Source organism: Triticum aestivum, chromosome 6B, assembly GCF_018294505.1.
Source record: "Triticum aestivum cultivar Chinese Spring chromosome 6B, IWGSC CS RefSeq v2.1, whole genome shotgun sequence".
Classification (NCBI taxonomy): Eukaryota; Viridiplantae; Streptophyta; class Magnoliopsida; order Poales; family Poaceae; genus Triticum; species Triticum aestivum.
Genome location: NC_057810.1, coordinates 489352324 through 489364428, shown reverse-complemented (window position 1 = coordinate 489364428; position 12105 = coordinate 489352324). Strand labels below are relative to the sequence as shown.

The 12105-nt window shown below is 43.2% G+C and overlaps 1 pseudogene; it reads right to left on the bottom strand.

The window, feature by feature from the left end:
* Positions 1 to 10536, bottom strand: part of LOC123139283 (uncharacterized) — a 123625-nt pseudogene extending 113089 nt beyond the window's left edge.
* Positions 10537 to 12105: the final 1569 nt, after the last annotated feature.

Here is a 12105-nt window from a genome sequence, read left to right as displayed (position 1 = left end):
CCTCGGACGACATAGTCCGCTCCGGCTCTAGGGCCAGGGTGGTCACAGGTGCTATATCCTGCGTGTGGCGCGATGACAGATCTAGGTCATGTTCATCGTAGTGGCCGAGGACTGCCGTCATGGGCTCGAATTCATCGAAGTGCAAGTCTCCGCGGACATCAGCACAAAATTCAGCCTTCCAAATCTGACCTGATGGCCAGGGGTGTAGCTATCGATCTGCTCTAGATGGCCAATCGAGGTGGCCCGTAGTGCGAAGCCGCCGAATACGAAGATCTGTCCAGGGAGGAAGATTTCCCCCTGGACTCCATTGTTGTAGATGATTGATGGAGCCATCAAGCCTATCTTCGACGACACAGTGGAACTCTCAATGAAAGCACCAATGTCGGTATCAAAACCGGCGGATCTCGGGTAGGGGTCCCGAACTGTGCGTCTAAGGTCGATGGCAACAGGAGGCGGGGGACACGATGTTTACCCAGGTTCGGGCCCTCTCCATGGAGGTAATACCCTACTTCCTGCTTGATTGATCTTGATGAATATGAGTATTACAAGAGTTGATCTACCATGATATCGTAATGGCTAAACCCTAGAAGTCTAGCCTATGAGGTTATGATTGATGTGTCTCTCCCTAGAAGTCGGGGGGACTAGGGTTGTACAAAGTCGGTTACAGAGGAAGGAATCTACATATCAGAATCGCCAAGCTTGCCTTCCACGTCAAGGAGAGTCCCATTCGGACACGGGACGAAGTCTTCTATCTTGTATCTTCGTAGCCCAACAGTCCGGCCCAAGCATATAGTCCGGCTGTCCGAGGACCCCTTAGTCCAGGACTCCCTCACTCCTCCAGTGTGATTGAGCCTGTACAGCGGGCCTCTACACTTGGTATGACACCTTTAAAGGTGGTTTTTGTGGGCTTGATCCTTGAGGGATCAATACCCATTTTGTGCACTGTATCCTGATAGAGCAGGTTTAGGCTGCTGCCGCCGTCCATGAGTACTCGTGTAAGATGGAATCCATCAATGATTGGGCCGAGAACTAGTGCGGCTGAACCGCCATGACGGATACAGGTCGGATGGTCCCTGCGATCGAATGTGATCGGGCAAGACGACCATGGATTGAACTTTGGGGCGACTGGCTCTATCGCGTAGACGTCCCTGAGCGCGCGCTTGCGCTCCCTCTTAGGGATATGGGTAGAGTATATCATGTTCACCGTTTTAACTTGGGGGGGACTTCTTCTGTCCCCCTGTGTTCAGTGGCCGGGGCTCCTCGTCGTCGTCCTTGCTTTGCGACCCCTTCTCCTTGTTCTCGGCATTTAACTTGCCGGCCTGTTTAAAAACCCAACATTCTCTGTTGGTATGATTGGCTGGTTTATCAGGAGTTCCGTGGATTTGACATGGACGATCGAGTATGCGGTCCAAACTGGACGGGCCCGGATTGTTTCTTTTATATGGCTTCTTTCGCTGACCGGATTTAGAGCCACTGAATCCGACGTTGACTGCCGTGACTTCGGTGTTGTCACCGTTGCTTCGACGCTTGTGTCTGTTGCGTCGGGGCTTGCCGTTGCTGTTTCTGGCTTTAGAAGTGCCAGGTTTGCTTGTGTTGTTATTGCTATGGGCTAGCCAGCTATCTTCGCCCGCACAGAAGCGAGTCATGAGTGCCGTGAGGGTTGCCATGGACTTCGGCTTTTCTTGGACGAGGTGTCGGGCGAGCCATTCGTCACGGATGCTATGTTTAAAGTCCGCTAGGGCTTCGGCATCCGGACAGTCGACGATTTGGTTCTTTTTAGTTAAGAACCTAGTCCAGAATTTCTTGGCTGCCTCTCCGAGATGTTGAACTATGTGACTTAAGTCATTGGCATCCGGAGGTCGGACATATGTAACTTGGAAGTTGTCGAGGAAGGCATCTTCCAAGTCCTCCCAGCTGCCAATGGAGTTTTTGGGCAGGCTGTTCAACTAGTGCCGAGCTGGTCCCTTTAGTTTTAGCGGGAGGTATTTGATGGCATGAAGATCATCACTGCGGGCCATGTGAATATGGAGAAGAAAATCCTCAATCCATACCGCGGGGTCTGTTGTCCCATCATATGATTTGATGTTCACGGGTTTAAACCATTCTAGGAATTCATGTTCCATTACTTCATCAGTGAAGCAGAGGGGGTGTGCGGCTCCTCTATATCGAGCCAAGTTGTGACGTAGCTCGGATGGGGTTTGTCTACGGTTTTCGGCCCAGACGTGGTTATACTTGCCACGTTCGGCCGGGTGGCTATCCTCGGGTGTCAGGGCATGTCCCCCCGATCCGTAGATCGATCTGGTCTGACATCCACGGTTTCCCACGTCATGCCGCAAATCATATGTGTATCCCCGAGCTGTTGTGTCTCTGTTTTTACGGCGAGGTAGCGCGGGCTGGTGTTCGGCTTGAGTTGGCGCTTTGTCCCGGCCACGTGGTGGTTGGTCAGCCGCATTACATGCTGGTAGGACGGGTTCCAGTGCCTCCCTCATCGAATTGGGGTAGCAATTTGTGCTTCGGGTAACTTTTGGTTGGGCGCTCGAGGCCGTATTCTCCGGCTGCTAGGACATTAGTCCATCTATCGTTGAGCAAATCTTGATCAGCTTGAAGCTGTTGCTGCTTCTTTTTCAAGCTCCTTGCAGTGGCTATTAGCCGGTGCTTGAAGCACTCCTGGTCTACGGGCTCCTAGGGCACGATAAAGTCTTCATCACCGAGTCTCACCTCGTCCTCGGAGAGCGGAAGGTAGTTACTGTCCTCCGAGTCTTCATGCATGGCCTGTTCATCAGGGCTAACTCGCCCATCCTCCCGTTTGTCCTGCTCGGAAGTTGGCTCAATGGGGTCTTCATTGTCTTCGGCATCGTCCAGAGTATTATTTTCTCATGTGTCGGTATTGTTGCTTTTTCCATGGCGTGGTTTAGAGCAGCGCCGCTGATGTCGGCACTTTGGCTATATCTCAGGAGCTTTATCCTCGACTAGATCCTTCTCATTGTTGTCGTTGTTCTCTTTGGGTGTATCCACCATGTATACATCATGCAAGGAGGTGGCTGTCCAGCGCCCTGTAAGCGGTGGTTTCTGTTCCTGCTCCTCTCCGTCATCATCGTCCATACTGTCGATGTCTTCGGAGTCGTAATCAAGCATGTCGGTTAAGTCTTCGATAGTGGCTATGCAGTGGGTGGTGGGTGGGAAGCGAAATTCTCCATCATCAAATTCCAATTCAAGCCGGATATAGTTCGGCTGAGAGCCCCCAGATAAGAAGAGGGCTTTTAATGAGTTTAGCACATCACCAAAAGGTGAGTGCCGAAAGATGTCCGCGGAGTTGAACTCCATGATCGGCGCTTGATCAGGTTCGATGGGCACGGATGTACGCGGTTCGGAACCTATGGACGGAGACGAATCCGAGGTTCCGATGACACAGGGCCCACTCGAGGTTGGATCTGTGTGCGGCTCTAACGCAACAAAGTCTGCGGCTTCCGCAGCGGGGTTAAGCTTCCCCTCCTCGGTCGGTGCTATCTGCTCCGGATCTAGGGCCAGAGCAGTTATAGGCGCTATTTCCTGGGCACGGTCCGATGACAGATTTAGGTCATGTTCATCGTGGCGGCAGGGAGCGGCTGTCATGGGCTCGAATCCATCGAAGGTCAAGTCTCCGCGGATATCGACAATGTAATTCAGGCTTCCAAACCTGACCTGATGGCCAGGGGCATAGCTGTCGATCTACTCCAGATGGCCAAGCGAGTTGGCCCGCAGTGCAAAGCCGCCGAATACAAAGATCTGTCCTGGGAGGAGGACCTCCCCCTGGACCACATTGTTGTGGATGATTGAAGGGGCCATCAAACCTTTTGGCACCAATGTCGGTGTCAAAACCGGTGGATCTCAGGTAGGGGGTCCCGAACTGTGCATCTAAGGTCGATGGTAATAGGAGACAGGGGACACGATGTTTACCCAGGTTCAGGCCCTCTCTATGGAGGTAATACCCTACTTCCTGCTTGATTGATATTGATGAATATGAGTATTACAAGAGTTGATCTACCAAGAGATCGTAATGGCTAAAACCTGATTATGATTGTGATTGCCTCTATGGACTAAACCCTTCGGTTTATATAGACACCGGAGGGGACTAGGGTTATACAAAGTTGGTTACAGAGAAAGGAATCTACATTTCCGAACGCCAAGCTTGCCATCCACGCAAAGGAGAGTCCCATCCAGACACGGGAAGAAGTCTTCTATCTTGTATCTTCATAGCCCAACAGTCATTGCTAGCCTCTCTAGTACCGCACAATTCTCACCAGTGCATTAAGCCCACCATTACTTTCCTCAAAAATGCCACATACCTAGCTATTATGGCATTCCCATAGCCATTCCGAGATATATTGCCATGCAACTTCCACCGTTCCATTTATTATGACATGCACCATCGTTGTCATGTTGTTCTCATATGCATGATGCATTCCTATAGAGTCATAACTTATTCTAGAATTGAGTTGTAATTCTTGAGTTGTAAGTAAATAAAAGTGTGATGATAATCATTATTAGAGCATTGTCCCATGTGAGTAAAGGATGATGGAAGCTATGATTGCCTCACAAGTTGGGATGAGTCTCCGGACTTTTCAAAAAATAGAAGTGGCCAAAGAAGCCCAAATAAAAAAAAGAGGCCAAAAGAAACCGACACAAAAAATGAGAGAAAAGAGAGAAGGGGCAATGCTACTATCCTTTTACCACACGTGTGGTTCAAAGTAGCACCATGATCTTCATGATAGAGAGTCTCCTAAGTTGTCACTTTCATATACTAGTGGGAATTTCTCATTATAGAACTTGGCTTGTATATTCCAATGATGGACTTCCTCAAATTGCCCTAGGTCTTCGTGAGCAAGCAAGTTGGATGCACACCCACTTAGTTTGTTTTTGAGCTTTCATACCCTTATATCTCTAGTGCATCTGTTGCATGGCAATCCCTACTCATTTACATTGATATATTGATGGGCATCTCCATAGTCCATTAATATGCCTAGTTGATGTGAGACTATCTCATTCTTATTGTCTTCTCCACAACCACCATATTCTATTCCATCTATAGTGCTATATCCATGGCTCACGCTCATGCATTACGTGAAAGTGGAAAAAGTTTGAGAATACTAAAGTATGAAACAATTGCTTTATTAAGACCGGGGTTGTGCATGATTTAATACTTTGTGTGACGAAGATGGAGCATAGCTAGACTGTATGATTTTGTAGGATAACTTTCTTTGGCCATGTTATTTTGAGAAGACATGATTTCTTCATTAGTATGCTTGAAGTATTATTGTTTTTATGTCAATATTGAACTTTTGTTTTGAATCTTACGGATCTGAATATTCATGCCACAATAAAGAAAATTACATGGATAAATATGTTAGGTAGCATTCCACATCAAAAATTCTATTTTTATCATTTACCTACTCGAGGACAAACGGGAATTAAGCTTGGGGATGCTTGATACGTCTCTAATGCATCTATATTTTTTATTGTTCCACGCTATTATATTGTCTGTTTTGGATGTTTTATATGCATTAATATGTTATTTTATATTATTTTTGGGACTAACTTATTGACCTATAGCCCAGTGCCAGTTTCTGTTTTTTGCTTGTTTATGAGTTTTACAGACAATGAATTCAAACGGAGTCCAAACAGAACAAAACTTTCGTGATAATTTTTCTTGGACCAGAAGACATCCAGAGGACTTGGAGTCCATGTCAGAAGATCCCTGAGGAGGCGACAAGACACAGGGGCGCGCCCTAGGAGGAATGCATGATGACCCACAAGTATATGGGATCAATTGTAGCATTTTCGATAAGTAAGAGTGTCGAACCCAACGAGGAGCAGAAGGAAATGATAAGTGCTTTCAACAAGGTAATGTCTGCAAGTGCTGAAATTGTAAGTAGAAGTGTAGTTTGATAGCAAGGTAATTTGTAACGAGCAAGTAACAGTAGAAGTAACAAAAGTGCAACAAGGTATCCCAATCCTTTTGAGGCAAAGGACAGACCAAAGTGGTCTCTATGATAAGCAAAGTCTTCTTGAGGGTACACGGGAATTTCATCTAGTCAATTTCATCATGCTGGTTCAATTCGTGTTCGCTTCTTTGATAATTTGGTATGTGGGTGGACCGGTGCTTAGGTGCTGTTTTTACTTGAACAAACCGCCTACTTATGATTAACCCCCTCGCAAGCATCCGTAACTACGAGAAAACTATTAAGAATAAATTCTAACCATAGCATTAAACTTTTGGATCCAATTGGTCCCTTATGGAATAGCGCATAAACTATGGTTTAAGCTTCTGTCACTCTCGCAGCCAATCATCTAATAACTACTCCACAATGCATTCTCTTAGCCCTAAATATGGGGAAGTGTCATGTAGTCGAGGTTCACATGACACCACTAAGGGAATCACAACATACATATCATCAAAATATCGAACACATATCAAGTTCACATGATTACTTGCAACATGATTTCTCCCATGACATCAAGAACAAAAGTAACTACTCACAAATGATAATCATGCTCAAGATCATAGGGGTATTAAATAACATAATGGATCTGAACATATAATCTTCCACCAAATAAACCATATAGTAATCAACTACAAGATGTAATCAACACTACTAGTCACCCACAAGCACCAATCTATAGTTCCGGTGCAAAGATTGAACACAAGAGATGAACTAGGGTTTGAGACGAGATGGTGATGTTGAAGATGTTGATGGAGATATCCCTCCCCAAGATGGGAGAGTTGTTGGTGATGATGATGATGATGATGATGATTTCCCCCTCTGGGAGGGAAGTTCCCCCGGCATCGGACGACAAAAGTACTCTTGCCAGGTTCCACCTCAAGAAAGCGGCGCTTCTTCCCGAAAGTCCTTCTTTATTTTTTGTAGCTCAAAATGACTTATGTACCAGAAGAGGGGCACCGGAGGTGGGCCGAGGTGAGCACAACCCACCAGGTCGCGCCTGGGCTCCCTAGCGCGCCCAGGTGGGTTGTGCCCACCTGGTGGGCCCTTTCTGGTACTTATTTGCTCCAAAAATACTCATTTATTCCATAAAAAATCCTCATGAAGTTTCAGCTCATTTGGAGTTGTGCAGAATAGGTAGCCTGGTGTAGCTTTTTCAGGTCCAGATTTCCAGTTGCCGGAATTCTCCCCCTTTGTCTGTACCTTGCATATTATGAGAGAAAATGAATTAGAATTACTCCAAAAAGCAGTACTATGCAATAAAACAACATAAATAATAGTAGGTAAACATGATGCAAAATGGACGTATCAACTCCCCCAAGCTTAGGCCTCGCTTGTACTCAAGTGAAAACCAAAATCAAAAAACATGTCCACATGCTTAGAGAGAGAGAGAGAGAGGTGTCGATATAAACAAAATACGGACATAGAAGCATCATGTAACTTATTATAACAGCAACAACCTTTAACATAAAACTTTTATAATAGAACTTTTATCATAAAGTTCTCATGAATAAGTAACAATTCATCACAACATCGAAGTATCAAGCATAAACTCTATTGGAAAGCAACAAACTATATTATCAGTCAACTTTGCAACTACAACTCTTCATCTTTTCAGGAAGGGTCACATATCGGAGCCTTTAGGCAAGTCCACATACTCAACCATCATATAGTCTTCTATGATTGTTTACACTCACCGCATATACATGAGCAAAACGTTTCACCCGAACACATAGAAAGATAGAGGCGTATAGTTTCGCCTCCCAACGTACTCACCTCAAGCGTGATGTCAACAATAATAACTCATGGTACCCATATTCAACTAGATATATGTGCCTAGATCTTTCCTCACCACATGATGCTTGCCAAAAGAGAAAATAAAAAGGAATAGAGAGAAGAAATTTGACTCTTGCATGAAAGTAAATACATAAAAGTAAAAGATAGGCCCTTCGCAGAGGGAAGCAGAGGTTGCCATGCGGTTTTTGTTTGTATGCTCAACACTTAGTGCAGGATAACGTCACGTCATATTGCCCCTTATGATGGAAACCTTTATTATGCAGTCTGTCGCTTTTATTCTTCACCATCACAAGTTCGTACAACGCTCTATTTTCTCTTACACTAAATGATCTAACACTTTTAGAAGCAATCTTTAGTGCCTTATTGCACTGATGACAACTTACTTGAAGGATCTTGCTCAATCCATAGGTAGGTATGGTGGATTCTCAAAACAAGATTTGTGTTTACGGGTTTTTGGATGCACACGTAGTATCTCTACTTGGTGCGGAATTTTTGGCTAGCAAAGATAGGGGGCAAACACCAAATGTTGAAGGATCTTCTATAGGAATATGAACAAACATAAGTCATTACACTGTCTTCCTTGTCCAACGTCAACAATTTTGTCATATAATATTTTGATGGGTGCTCACAATCACAAAAGATTTCTAGGATAGTGTATTTGCATGTGAATCTTCTCTTCCCTTATTAATTCTTTTATGAGTTGCATCATTAACCAATGCTTTGTTTGTCAATCTACAACAAAATTTTCTACTTATACTTTTCCTTATGTGATGTCATTACTTACCATAAGATTAGCATATGATCTTTTGCATTTATTTCCTTTCTTTTATCAAAACATGAAAGTAAAAGAAGCAAAACTCAAACTAAACTTTATTATATATCTCGCACACGATTACAAAGATAGATCACTAAGCAAACTCTCAAAAAGAAAGGATTGAACTAAGAAAAGTAAAGGCAAAAGATAGTGGAGGTCATACGATACTGGGGCACCTCCCCCAAGCATGGCAAAAGCCAAGCGGAGTGCCCATACCCAATACTTAATTTTCTTTTGGTGATGAAGAAGGAGGTGGTGGTGATGAAGTAGCGCCGATCCTGTCCTCGGGTTTCCATGGCAGAGGCTAACCGTCATAAGAGGAAGAGTGAGTCTCTCGGATCCTGTAACTAGCAGCCAAACTCATACCTTTAAACCTTGCCTCATATTCAAATACTTTATTTTGAAGGTCCTAGATCTAGCTCTGGAGGAAGTTGATTTGCTCATTGAAGGAGAAGACGATGTCCTTCATGGACTTGCCATCCACCTTGAGATCACGGATGTAGTCCGCGATCATGAGGTGATTGGCATTGAGTCCAAGTTCCACCATCCCCTTGCACCGGAAGACTTCCTGCTCCATAGCTTCAAGCCTGGCCTCCACGGACCCAGTCCCCTTGGGGCCTTGCACATCGCGCATGTGGAGCACCCCATCACGCATCTGGATAGCTTGAGGGTGCTGCATCACCTCCCGTAGATACGGGTTGATGACGTTCTCAAAGAACTTGTCCTTCGAGGAGCTTGAAAAGGCCATGGTGGATTAGATCTGATAGAAAACAACAAGAAAAGAAAATAGGAGATTTCTCCGCGATACGGAGGTCAACAAGTTTGGGGAGTATATAAAGATTTTTTATCTTGGAAAACAAGCAAACGGAAGAAAAACGGAGTCCGGAAGGTACCCGAGGTGGGCACAACCCACCTGGGCGCGCCTGGCGCCAGGCACACGCCCTGGTGTATTGTGCCCACCAGGGTCACCTTCCTGGTAGTTTCTTATTTTCCTAATTTTCTAAATATTCCAAAACTGACAAAAACATTTTTGCTGATTTTTCGGAGTCCATTTACTTACCGTATCACGTACCTCCTTTTTTCATGATTCTGGAGTGGTTCCGGAAGGTTTCTTTTATGTCTTCTTCCGGTGTCATAGTTTGGATAATACTGCTTTAAACATTAATGGGTGTACCTAAGATATTATGTTTTATTCATTTCCCATTAACAACCTTCGGGTTAGTGCCTTCGGCATTATTTATTTTGATAACTCCTGATCGATAGACCTCCTCGATAACATAAGGTCCAACCCATTTAGAGAGGAGTTTTCCTGCAATGAATCTGAAACGAGAGTTGTACAAAAGAACATATTCTCCAACCTTGAACTTGCGCTTTTGGGTTCTTTTATCATGCCATCTTTTAACTTTTTCTTTGAATAACTTTGCATTTTCATAAGCCTGGGTTCTCCATTCATCTAATGAGCTAATATCAAATAACCTCTTTTCACCAGCAAGTTTGAAATCATAGTTGAGTTCTTTAATTGCCCAACATACTTTATGTTCTAACTAAAGAGGCAAATGACAAGCTTTTCTATAAACCATTTTATAAGGAGACATACCCATAGGATTTTGATATGCTATTCTATAAGCCCAAAGTACATCATCTGGTTTATTAGACCAATTCCTTTCAGGACCTATTGACTGTCTTTTGTAAAATTAGTTTTATTTCTCTATTACTAAGTTCAACTTGACCACTAGACCGAGGATGATAAGGTGATGCAATTCTATGGTTAACATCATACTTGGCAAGCATTTTACGGAAAACAACATGAATAAAGTGTGAACCACCATCAGTCATTAAATATCTAGGGACTCCAAACCTAGGGAAAATAACTTCCTTAAGCATTTTAATAGAGGTGTTGTGGTCGGCACTACTAGTTGGGATAGCTTCTACCCACTTAGTAACATAATCAATAGCAGCCAAAATATGAGTATACCCATTAGAGGAAGAAAAAGGTCCCATGAAATCCAACCCCCAAACATCAAATGGTTCGACAGCAAGTGAATAATTCATAGGCATTTCTTGACGCTTACCGATATTACCTATTATTTGACATTCATCACAAGATAAGACGAACTTACGGGCATCCTTGAAGAGAGTAGGCCAATAAAACCCATATTGCAATACCTTATGAGTGGTTCTGTCTCCCGCGTGATGTCCTCCATAAGCTTTGGAGTGACATTTCCGTAGGATTTGTTCCTGTTCATGCTCAGGTACATAACGTCTAATAATACCATCTAATTCTTCTTTATAAAGATGTGGGTCATCCCAAAAGTAATGTCTTAAATCATAGAAGAATTTTTTTCTTTTGTTGGTAAGTGAAGCTAGGTGGTATGTATTTAGCAACAATATAATTAGCATAGTGAGCATACCAAGGTGTGCTATTAGAAACATTTATTGCAGCTAACTGCTTATCAAGAAAGTTAACATCAATAGGTTGTGGGTCATAAAGATTATTTTCAAGCCTAGACAAGTTATCAGCTACGGGTTCTCTGCTCCTTTTCTATCAGTGATATGCAAATGAAATTCTTGTAGCAGAAAAAACCCACATAACGAGTCTTGGTTTAGCATCTTTCTTTTCCATAAGATATTTTATAGCAGCATGATCAGTGTGAACGGTCACTTTGGAATCAACAATGTAGGATCCAAATTTATCACAAGCAAACACCACTGCTAAGAATTCCTTTTAAGTAGTAGCATAATTTCGTTGAGCACTGTCTAGAGTTTTACTAGCATAGTGGATAGCATTTAATTTCTTATCAACTCTTTGTCCTAGAACAGCACCAACAGCATAATCACTAGCATCAATCTCAAAAGGCAAGTTCCAATCAGGTGGTTGAACAATAGGTGCAGATATTAAGGCTTTCTTGAGTGTTTCGAAGGCTTCCAAATAATCATCATCAAAAACAAAAGGAATATTCTTTTGCAAAAGATTTGTAATAGGCCTAGAAATTTTAGAGAAGTCATTGATAAATCTCCTATAGAAACTAGCATGACCAAGGAAACTACGAATACCTTTGATATCTTTAGAACATGGCATTTTCTCAATTGCATCAACCTTGGCTTTGTCCACTTCAATACCTCTTTCAAAAAATTTATTGCCCAAAACAATACCTTCGTCAACCGTAAAGTGGCACTTGTCCCAATTCAAGACCAGGTTTGTTTGCTCACATCTCTGCAAAACTCGATCAAGATTGCTTAAACAATCATCAAAAGACTTCCCATAAACAGAAAATTCATCCATGAAAACCTCAACAATCTTTTCACAAAAATCAGAGAATATAGCAGACATACATCTTTGAAAGGTAGTAGGTGCATTGCATAAACCAAAAGGCATACGTCTATAAGCATAAGTTCTAAAAGGACAAGTAAAAGTAGTCTTTTCTTGATCATGTTGAGAAACATGTATATGTGAAAAACCAGAATATCCATCAAGGAAGCAAAAATGCGTGTGCTTAGATAATATTTCTAGCATTT